This window comes from Petaurus breviceps, unplaced genomic scaffold (genome assembly GCF_028583685.1).
Source record: "Petaurus breviceps papuanus isolate PSGF00001 unplaced genomic scaffold, PetGlider_PUasm1.0 91133, whole genome shotgun sequence".
NCBI classification, from domain to species: domain Eukaryota; kingdom Metazoa; phylum Chordata; class Mammalia; order Diprotodontia; family Petauridae; genus Petaurus; species Petaurus breviceps.
The window spans coordinates 99,650,584-99,662,550 of NW_027187419.1; the positions used below are offsets into that span (position 1 = coordinate 99,650,584).

An 11,967-nucleotide genomic window follows, 5' to 3' on the forward strand; every position below is an offset into this window, starting at 1 on the left:
TAAACATCTACTGTGCACCAGGCACTGTGCTAAACACTTTACAAATATCTCCTTGGATGCTCACAACAACCCTGAGAGGTAGGTGCTATTATTATCCCATTTTACAGCTCAGGAAACTGAGGCAAACAAAGGTTAAATGACTTGCCCGGGGTCACATAGCTAGTATGTGTTTGAGACGACTAGTTTTGAATTCAGTTCTTCCTGACTCCAGGCCCAACACTATCTACTACATAACCGGTTGTATCTCTGCAGGAGAGAATTGAGTTTACTCTAGATACAGATTGTCCTATTTTAAAACTACAAACTCTCTTCACAAAACTAACTTTTTGAATCACATGTTATCAGAATATAAAGGTTATAAAATGATTTCTCTAGACACTTATTCCTTCCACATCAAGGTGGATTAGGGGGGTTGCGCCTCCACGATCTGGAAAATCCATGTAAAATTTTTTGGCCCTCCTTTCATGCCAAAGAAGAAGCCTGATTTTTTTCTTTTTCTTCTGTGGGGTATTTACAATACCTTACTGTAAAATGTAGGTTGATATTATATAATACTATACGCATATTTTATGCATCTCTGAGTTTCTAAACCCTTTCTGTGTTGTCTGCTGGCCTTTGAGTGTTATCTGAGGCTTCCACAAAATTCTCATTTAATTTCTTAAGCCGACCTGCAACATACCAAAACCAAGATGGGGAAAGTCACAATGTAGAAGGGATATCTGTAGTACCTAATGTTAAAGGAGAGAATTCTGGACAATCTGATGATTAGGAAAAGGAATTACTTGAAAAACATGAAAATTTAAATAAGAGTAAAATCAGTTAAGGGCAACTAGGTGGCACATTATGATAGAAGGCTGGACCTGGAGACAAGGAAGACTCATCTTCTGAGTTCAAATCTGGAGTCAGGCACTTACTAGCTGTGTGACCCTGGGCAAGTCATTTAACTGTTTGCCTCAGTTTCCTCATCTGGAAAATGAGCTGGAGAAGGAAATGGCAAACTACTCCAGTAACTCTGCCAAGAAAATACCAAATGGGGTCACAAAGAGTCAGACACAACTAAACAACAAGACCAGTCCATATTCTTTGTGCTGATTATGTTTCATTTAGTATAAAAATGAAGTTGAAAGAAAACTTTTTTCATTCCCAAATACTGAGTCCTTCTTTTAAAAATATGTTTTAAATTGTATTTAGGTGGGGAAAAAAACCCATTTCCTCCACCCCAAACTATAATGTAAAAGTTAAGTTTTGAGAGAAAATAGTGATTAATAATTTATCAATTAACAAGCAGGGCAGGGACTTTTACAATTTTTTCTTTGTTATCTCCCAATGCCTAACACAGTGCCGTGTACATAGTAGGTGCTTCATTAATTAACAGGCATTTATTAAATTCTTGTTTTTGGGCACACAAGACCAAAACAGCCCTAGCCCTCAGGGAATTTATATAATAAGAGGAATAGACAACAATCCCATATATCGGTACATACAAAACAGATATAAGGTAGACTTGGAGGGGAAGATGTTAGCTGCTGGTGCAACCAGGAAAGGCCTCTTGCAGAAAGTGGCCCTTGAGCTTACTTAATTTTGAAGAAAACCAGGAATTCCCAAGAAGGGGAGGTAAGAAGGGGGCATTCCTGGAGTGCCAGTTCAACGGCATTTTTAGGAAATGGTCCCTTACAATGAACCATTCTACCTTATTCCAATAAGTTCGGAATAGGAAAAGAAACATCTTATACAAAGGAGACATTTCTAAGTCTCCCCTGCCTTCCCACATTTCTCTCCTTTTCATCTCTGGGTCACAGAAGAACAGGTGGTAGACTTCTCTAGAGAGCAGCCGGTCATTTCTCCCATGGCCTGTTGGCACACACTTCTGTGCAGTTGGGGAAGAGAGTTCTGCAGGGTCTTCTGTCTGGATGAACTCTGTTTAGTGGCCTGGAACTGTGAGAATTTTCCTGGCTTGCTTTGCTCAGGAGAGGGCAGGAATGAAGAATGTTTCATGGTTGGGCTATATCTTTCCTAGAATTGATGGTCAGAGGAAAAGGTATTTTCCATTGCTGCAGCTGCTGGAGTGTTTGACTGAAGCGTCTCTCATTGAAAATTCATGATAAGCCAAAAAAAAAGAAATGAAAATACAATAAACCTTAACATATCTTCAACATTAAATGTATTATCTGAATATTTCCAAATGTATTTTTAAATGCCCGGCACCTTCTGTAGAAGACAGTTTTCTGTTGCCATCTCTGCACAAGTCTAACAAAACCAACAACTTGGCATTCATCCTGCCCTCACATAGCCTGCGGTTTGTAACCTTCCACTCCTGCCTGAAATAAGACTGTGGACACTGTACAAAAATATTCTGTTTGCCTTTGATACTGTCTTTGATGGACTTGGACTGGATTCTCCTTGCTCACACTTAGAAGAACAGTAGGGGGAAGGAGGTGCAGAGAAACAGTCACAAGTTTAGCTCCATTTCCCAGGGCCTGATGCTGTTTTCAGGCCTATTTTACTCAGTCACAGGGTTAGATTGGTGAGGAAGGAAAATGTTTCTATAAAGTTTTCAAAATTGGAAAAAACAACCATCTCAAAAAAAAGTTCAAAATTCCTAATAATCAGAGCAATGCAAATTGAAACAATCCTAAGAGATCACCATACACTCATCGAATTAGCTTTAAGATGATAAAAGCTCATCATTGGCAGGGTTTTTAATGAATGAATAAATGAATGAAAAAACATTTGTTAAGTATTTACTCTGTGCCAGGCACTGGGAATACAAGAATAAATAAGCAAAACAGTCCCTGCTCTCAAGAAGCTTACATTTTAATACTCCTAGAGAGGAGTAATGGTCAGGGAGGAATAGGAGAGAACGGTGATTGGAGTAACAAGGTAATTGAATGAAATGACTTTGCCAGGAACAGTAGTTTTGATTTGATTATTATTGTTCAAAGAGCCAGAATCAGAAAATAGTATGGAGATAACTGGGAATTAGCACGGTACACCTGAGACTGGACAAGATAAGGTGAAATGCTCACCAGGCAGAGCCCAAGTTCACAGGAGTGTGACCTTTACTTCTGAAGGCAAGTACCAGCAGGTAAGCAGGTGGCCTGGCACGCAGATATCTCAGAAGTGGAATGACGGGCCTAAAACTGGGCAAATGAATAAAATGCTTTGGGAAAGGATGCCCACTGATTCGATCATTCTAGGAAATAATTTGGAATTGTGCAAAAAAAAAACTAAATTGTTTTTAAAACTTTGACCCAAAGATCCCACTACGAGGACTATACCTCAAGGAAGATGAATAACTAACATTATTGTTAATACAGAAAGAAAAAAAAAGATTACATTTCCATAAATCTAGGTCTTCCCAATAAGTGATGGGTTGAGTTCAGTGCATAAAAGTGCAGATAAATTCTTTAGATGACAAGTTCCTCCTGTCCCTTCTGTTTCATGTTTTAGGCCAATCCAGGGGTATTTATTTCTTTCTCCTCGTCTCAATTACCTTTTTGTTTAATTCTGTTTGAATAATGAGCCTTTATAAACTTCCTAAATATAGTTGAAGTACAGTATCTGCTTATTCAAGATTATTCTATGCTATTAAAGATAGACACAAAGGATTCTTTAGGATAGCTGTTCTAATTATTCTAAGATATCAGCATAGCACAGTTTCTATTTCTAACCACATCTAGGAAAACTGAAATTCTGACAAGACAAACACAAATGACTCCAGTGGGAAATAAAATATAGATTTCTAAAGAAACCTATATGGATACATATGGAGCTCATTGACCAGCTGAGTCTTTAAAAATAGGTGTATAAAAAAATGGAAAGGAGATAAAATAGGAGAAGGGCGAAAGATTGGCACAGTCCTATATGAATATCAGGAATGGTAAAGACTGAAGTGGACTGTGACTGGCTAGGAATATTAAGAACAACAGAAATAATATGCCTTGTATGTATCTATTTACATGTTGTGTCCTTCTTTAGAATGTGAGATCCTTAGGGCAAGAACTGTTTTTGCCTTTCTTTCTTTCTATCCCCAGCACTTTAGATGGTAGGTACCTAGAACACAGTAAATACTTAATGTTTGTTGATTGATTGATAACACCTCGGTGAAACATAATGATATTATACAAACAGAGACTAGTTAAATGAAAGCAACAGTCATGCACCAGGTGAGAGACTCTTTTGGGAAAGAAAATATAGAAAAGTGTAAGTAGAGGAGAGAGGGAAAGAGCATCCCAAGCCCCTAGTTGCTGAGAAGGATCTCTCTCCAGAGCTGGGCTTTCTGGTACTCCATTTAGACCTCACTGGTGGCAGTGAGGGCACAATCTCCGTTTTTGTCATCATCTGGTTTTTGTACCAAGAAATCCATTGCATCCAAAGCTGCTGTATGGACACTGCCTTAAACTCCTGCCTGTTGTGCTGATGAGCCAGCCTGGGGAGCTGAAGATCACATGGACTCATACCCCACCCTGAGCAGGAGGAGTTAGAGGATGTGTTTAGGAAATGGGTGGTAAGAGTGCTTTCTGCTTGATTTAACCTTCTGTTGTATAAAATATCTTGCATTCTATTTTGAATAAATATCCCCTTTACAGAAGATAGAAAATGGAGGTGCATGAGCTATGGTTTTTAAATAGTTGATGAAGTCAAACCTGAATGTGGTTTGGAATGGTATCTACAAAAAATATTTGGGGCAACATTATTTGTAGTAACAAAAAGTTGGACATAAAATGTGCCAGTCAACTGGAGAATGGTTGAAGAAACCATATTGCGTGAATCTGGAGGAATATTCCTATGCTAAAAGGCAGGCCTGCACAACCTGTGTCCCGCCAAAGGATTTCAGGTGGCCTGCAAAAAATGTAGAGGAAAACATCCTCTACATTTTTTATTAGTTGCCTGAAATCCATTGACGTGCCCGCCCATGTGCTGCTTATGGCCCACAGACCACAAGTATGCAGGCCTGTTGTAAGGAAAGGAACTCAGCGTGAACCTAAGAATTATTTCCCCAAGACTTCCCCCATCATTCCCTCTTGGCAGGAATCAAGGTAGCAACATGTTGACAGTCTGATCACTGAAGATCAGCAATGGCTTCAAGGATGCAGACAGCTTTTATAGGTAACTTTAAGACAATCCAGAGAGATCCACCTCAGCAGAAGAGGTGTGCCCCAGCATCTCAGTGCCTCTTCAAGGTAGCAAAAACATGACAATTTGCAAGTATGGGTATGTGACAAAGAGCAGGTATTTCAAAAAGCTACAGCCTAAGTGTCTCCTTCCCCAGCAGAGACTCCTACGTGAGTTGATAAAGCAGGGCTGAAACAATGGGTGACTGAGTCAATATAACTTTCAACTCTAGTGTCTTCTCCAAGGAGAACTCTGATTCCTGCCAGGAGGGAAGCAAGAGATTGGTGCCAGAGCTAGCTGCTCTCCTCTCCTCACAGAGAAGGAGTATGGGCTAGAATTATATCTATCTGCCCCATTAAATATTGTTAGTCTTGGGGAAATAATTCTTAGGTTCAGGTTGAGCTCCTGTTGGATATGCTGTCAGATGTCAAAGAGTCAAATGGTTTTCCTTTATTTAAAAAAAAAATCTTTGTTACAAGTGAAAACTTGCTGAGTAGGGAAGGGGGTGTATATTTGCAAGCAGATGTGACATAAAACCAAAAGTCATCAATAAAATTTGTAAAAAATAAATAAATAAATAAAGTAAAACAAAGCTATAATTTGGAAGATGATTTCTAGGTGGCCATGAGGACAGCAGGAAGAAAACCTTGAGGCAGCAGTACAGAGCAGTGAAGTGAGGACTGGATTTGGAGTGAGAAACTTTGGCTTCAAATCCTGCTCTGCCACTACCAATGTAATTTTGGATAATCAATCAATAAGCATTTATTATCTTGCGTTAAATACTGGAGAAACAAAGACAAAAACAAAACAATTTCTTGCTCAAGGAGACCACATTCTACTGGGTAAGTCTCTTTGAGTTTCAGTCTCCTCATCTATAAAATGAAGTTGTAGTAGATTGTCTCTACGGTACCTTCTAGCTCCAAAATCTTAAATTTCCTTTGGCTTCTGTGTTACTAAACACTATGAAAACCTTCCAAACTCATCACATCTAGGGACTCTTCTTTCCAAGAGATCACCGACAACAGCACCTGACAAAAATCACATCTCTTTATTAACCTTTTCTTGACCATCCAATTTAATTTGTCCTATGAAAGAGAAAGGGAGGAAAGGAGAGTAGTGACATGGGTTTCTCTCCATCTGCCAGAAAGATATCAAATCTCAGCATACAATCCATGCCCCTTTGTTGTTTTATGGAGCTCTTAAGCAGCCATCTCTCTTTGTGGCATAAAACACTGAAAATAGCCTGGAAAATAAAAGAGCCTCAAACTGTTACAGCTTCAGTAATTACGGACCCTATCCCATCTAGCAGCTTTCATCTTCATGGTGATAATTAGTCCCATAAGCATTTAACTCCTAAGTGCCACATACCTCCACCTCCATAGTTGCTAGTCAAATTGACCAAGCAGATCTTAAAAGGAAAGGCACCAAGACAACATTCAGATAATTACAAGAGACAACCTTGTCCCTAAAAAGTCCTTTAGGCAAGTAAAGGCCTCATCATCTACCTAACTTTCTTGGAAAATGTGATTAGAATTATGAAATAGTATGAGACTGGTGTCATCCACCTATTAAAAAAAACATTTACTTTGGAATCAGGAGGCTTGGATTTGAATCTCAGCTCCAATACTTACTTAGCTACATGATTTAACATCTCTATTAAGTCTCCCCATAGGTAAAGTGAGGATAATAAAGGCAGTTCCGTATTATGTAAATGCTCGTTGATTTTTGTTGACATCTGGAATTCAGAGCCCTGGATTCAAATCCTACAGCAAGCACTTATTAATTCTACGGCCTTGGGTAAATCATTCAGGGTTTTAAAGCCTTAATTTCTTCATCCATAAAATGGAGATAATAATATGTGCAGTGCCTACCCCACAGGCTGTTGTGATGAAAGCACTTTTCAGACTTTAAAGTTTATATAAATGTGAGCTATTATTATTTATGGGACTACAGAGCTTATGAGACCTATCCAGGGCACACAATAGTATGTCTGGGATACATGGGTCTGTTTCTGCTTTGTATGCTGAAGGTACTGGGGGAAGGGACAATTATGCAGCATTTATGGCTTTCGACTTCTTGGGATTCTATTTGGCCGTGATTTCTAGAATGAATTTATTTAGCCCATTCTAATTTTTTTACATTAATGTAAGACATGTAAAGACCTGCTTACCCTTTTCCTGTTTACTGATTGTTGCTATTCAGTCGGTTTCAGCTGTGTCCAATAACTCTTCATGACCCCATTTGGAGTTTTCTTGGCAAAGATCCTGAAGTGGTTTTGTGGCCGCTGAAAGATGAAATGACTGAGGAAACAAAGGTTTGATCTTGTGAGCATATCAATTTATTAAGCAATGAATGACAATTGCCCAACAAACTGGAGTCAGACCTCCTCAACTTAGGCTTGACTCTGATTATAGAGGAGAGATAGATTTTTATACATTAAAAACAATCTAATAAAACCAATTAACTAAAAAGAAAGTATTAACTGGGTTACAACATTAGACAATCAGATTTCTAATTGGAGGAAAGATTAGAGGAAAGAAATGGGAAGGAGAGAGTGAACAGGAGCAATTTCCTGAAATCAGAAAAGGAGATGTCCCACTCTCCCCTCCCTCCCCCACCCGCCCCGTGTCTGTATACAATCAAAGAAACATGAAAACAATAACTGATTGATCAGTATGGAGCCAGTTTTCAGATAAGACATGTGGGTTGGTCGAGATGTACAATTTTGAGAAAACTCCTTGCATCCATCTTTGGATTTGACTTTCTGGTTAGCATAACCTAGGGCCCTTAGTTAAGGGTCTCTAAATAGAAGGTGGAAGTGGTCCAGTTTCCCAGCCATGCAGGACTGGGTTCAAACAATGCAATAATGGTTTCCCCTGATTCCCACAATTGAAAAAATTTTCTCACAAGACACAATTTAGCTAGAATTTAACTGGATGAGCATCAGAAAACTTATCTTAGGAAAACAAGATACAGCGGTTTGCTTCTCAACAAACCATTTATGGCTCCTTCCTTCAGAACAGTCTTCCCCAATAGAATATTATTGTCTGTTGCTTGAAAAAGATTTTTGTTTCCCCCTTATTCATCTCAAAAAGAAGAGTTTCTCACTTGTCCCAGTGCAAGTGAAGGCACCATCTATTAAGATACCCAAGAAAATGGGGCTTTTCAAATAATTCAATTCTGGAATTCAGTAAAAAAATAAAGTTTCCAAAGCCTGCACAAAAGAAATTCCAACATGTGCCACATTCTAAAAGCCAACAATTGTCTTACAAAACAAGTTTTAAACAGATGAGAGTTGGTTCATAAACTTATTTCCCAATAAAGGAGAAGCAGATATTGACTTAGGATCTTCCAATGCTCAAAAACTTGGAAAATATCAAAGAAGATGAAGCAAGGGTTAGAAAAATATGGCACCAAAGGATGGTCCAGGCAAGTCTGTGCCAATCACAGAGCCCTGCCTGTTCTAGAATGATCTAGAATGTCTGTCATATGACTGTAAGGTGCTGGGAAACAGGAGTCTCATATTCTGTCTGTGACTTTAGAGGTTGTTTACTCTGGGACATAAGTGGGGAAGCCCTACTGTTAAGACTTGTTTGAGCCACCCTTTGTTTCTAATTCTTCTTTATGATGGATGTGGAAATATGTTTAGTATGGTTGTACATGTATAGCCTATATCAGATTGCATGCCATCTTGGGGAGGGGTGAACATAGGGAGGGAGAGAAAATTTAGAACTCAAACCTTATGGAAGTGAATGTGAAAACTAAAAATAAATAATTTTTTAAAAGGAAAAAAAAAGACTTGTTTTAGTTTTGTACCCCTGAAAGGGGAGTTCCTCTGTAGAGAGAGGGATTTCACCCAAACAGGATATCATTCAAATCCAATAGTCCCTGGGACCTGTTTCTCGTCTACCACTTGCCATTTGACATTGACATACTGAAGCGCAGATAAATGTAATCAGTATGTTTGTGTTAGATCATACACTAGGTGTGTGACAAGCAAAATCTGAAATATCTGAGCAAACAAAGGTTAGAGTTTCCAAACATATTGATTTATTAAGCAATCCATGCCAACTGCATAACAAATTGGACCAGGCCTCTTCAATTTGGCACCAGACCCTGAATGGGGGAGGAGGCAGATTTTTATGCATTGTTGTTGTTCAGTTGTTTCAGTCGTATCCGATTCTTTGTGACTTCATTTGGGGTTTTCTTGGCAAAGATACTAGAATGGTTTACCATTTACTCTCCAGTTCATTTTTCAGGTAAGGAAACTGAGGTAAGCAGGGTTAAGTGACTTGCCCAGAATCATACAGCTAGTAAGTGTCTGAGGCCAGATTTGAACGTAAGAAGACAAGTCTTTCTGACTTCAAGCCTGGCACTCTATCACTGTGCCACCTACCTCCCCATTTTATGCATTAAAAGAAAAAAAAAGGATATAAACCAGGATACAAGGTCAAATAATCTGATTTCTAATTGGAGAAAAATTTAGGGGTTTTCTGAGTTGGGAGGGGGAGAGGAAACAGATTCAATTCCCTAAAATCAGAAAAAGAAGAAAACAGTAACAGATTGATTAGTATGAGGCCAATTTTCAAATAAGGTATATGGGTTGCTTGAGATATGTGTGAGAAAACTTGTATCAATCTTCATGTCTAACTGGGTTTCTGGTCATCATAATCTAGGTCCTTAGTTAAGGGCCTCTAAGCAGCAGGTGAAGCAGCTAGGGGGCACAGGGGATAGAGTGCTGGGCCTGGATTCAGGAAGATTTGAGTTCAAATTCGGCCTGAGACACTTAGTAGCTGTGTGACCCTGGGGCAAGTCACTTAACCCTGTTTACCTCATCTTCCTTATCTCTAAAATGAGTTGGAAAAGGCAACAGAACACCACTCCAGTATTTCTGCCAAGAAAACCTCAAACAGGGTCACGAAGAGTTGGATATTACTAAAGCAACTGAACAACAATAAGCATCAGATAGAGGTGGTCCAGCTTCCCAGCCACGCAGGATTCAAACAATGCAATAAAGTTTTCTTGCAATTCCCATAATTAAATAAAGTTTGCTCAGAAGACAGAAATTGGACTAGCCCCATAATTGAACAGAAAGGAAATTGAGGTAGCTCCAGAATTGAGTCACAGATAGAGTCAGTGTGGTTCACTCAATTCCCACAATTCCTTCAATTCTTTGTCAGGGAGAATCTAAAGCCCCCACAGCAAACAGTAACTATCATCTGAAATAAGTTGGAACGTGAAGGAGCGGCTTCAGAAGGCTCTTGTCTCCCTAGGACTCACTCCTTCTGACATCTCTTTTTCCATAGACCCTACAAAAGGGAGCTTCAGGGTTTGTTTGTTTGTTTTTAAGACAGTGAAATAATTATGGAATTGTTTACAAAATACAGGGCCAAAAGGCTCCATAAAAGGAAGAAATTACACAGAATCTACCAAGCCAATGGCTCTTTCATAAAAACATTCTGGATGACCTTGCACTACTTGTATAAGGAATGTTACTGAAGTTCATTCCTCTGTAATCGCTTTCCTGTTAGCAAGGAAGACTGCTCTTCTCTGTTACCCACTAAGGGCTGTACGGTCATAAAAAAAATGAAAGAATGATGCCCCACTGGTAGCTGTGGATGCCATGAATATCACTGCCAAAGTCAGTGTTTTATAAACATGTGAGAACGCAGCTGTGGCAGAGAGTGCTGCTCTCCTTGGTCAACAAGACATCATTCAGAGCTGAAACAGACCTTTGCACAACTGGGGCTTTTTACATGAAGGCAACTCATCCATACAACTGCTTTCTCACTGAGAAAGCAATATGTAGATATATCCATATCTACATAGATCAGTCTTGTTCTTTGTATATTGAAATATTTGCATTTATTGATGGTAGTTAAAGTTCAGCATCAAAAAGGACATTAAAAATAATAATAAATAAATAACAAAATACGATAAAGGAGAGCTGCAAAACTTATTCAGGAAGCCTAAACCCATGATGCCCAGTGTGGCAGAAATGTACAGTTTATCCTCAGCAACTTTGGGTCCTTTCCAGAGATAAAATAAATTATGTCACTGACATCACAGTTTCTCCTAGTCCTCTGTCTCTCCCTGAGGGGCCTCATCTCATGTACCTTCCCAGAGACAAGTCACAAGGGCACTGGCAGTATTTTTCCATTCTGCCATTCTTTGGGGTAAAAATGCATGTAGGCTATATAGGCTACTTCAGCAAAAGATAAGTGTCCCATAAGTCACCACACAGATTTGCTATCAGTGGTACCTGCAACATGCTTCAGAGTTCTGGGAGCTGAGGCTCTGATCTGGCTATGAAGATTGGGACTGTTATTTCAGAGCTAGCAATCATTCAAACACCCATTATGGGCCTGGAACTGTACTTAAGCACTAAAGATAAAGACAAAAATCAAACAATTCCCTGCACTCAAGGAACTACCATTCTAGCAAAGTAGATAGCTGTGTGTATGTAGATCCATAAATATATATATATATATATATATACACATGTATACATACAAATACATATATATTATACATAATAAATGTAAGGTAAGTTTAGGGAGCAAGTGTATTTACTAGCAGTTAGGAATCAGGAGAGGTATCCCTGCTTCTAGCTGAGCCGGCTCCAGGCCTGCAGGTCCTCCCCACATCCCTCCATTAGCCCTGCTACCTCAAACACAGAGGAGTCTAGTTAACCTAGGGGAAGCCCAACCCTGAATCATACTAGCTGAACAGATCCAAGAAGTCATAGAAAGGCTGTGCCTCTCTGGTGGGCTTTCTAGCCATTCCTCCATTACTTGTTCTGCTAATAAGTGAAGAGGCGTATAGGGAGCAAGGAAAGAGAGAGAGAGGGGG

The 11,967-nt window shown here is 39.2% G+C and overlaps 1 long non-coding RNA gene across 1 annotated transcript in view; it reads right to left on the reverse strand.

The window, feature by feature from the left end:
• Window positions 1–1,168: 1,168 nt before the first annotated feature.
• LOC138155102 (uncharacterized) overlaps window positions 1,169–11,967 on the reverse strand; it is a 16,452-nt gene continuing 5,653 nt past the window's right edge. The window contains exons 2-3 of the long non-coding RNA XR_011166761.1: window positions 7,286–7,415; window positions 1,169–2,082 (exon numbers count right to left, since the gene is read on the reverse strand). This is a non-coding gene — a long non-coding RNA (uncharacterized lncRNA). The remainder of the gene's footprint in view (window positions 2,083–7,285; window positions 7,416–11,967) is intronic.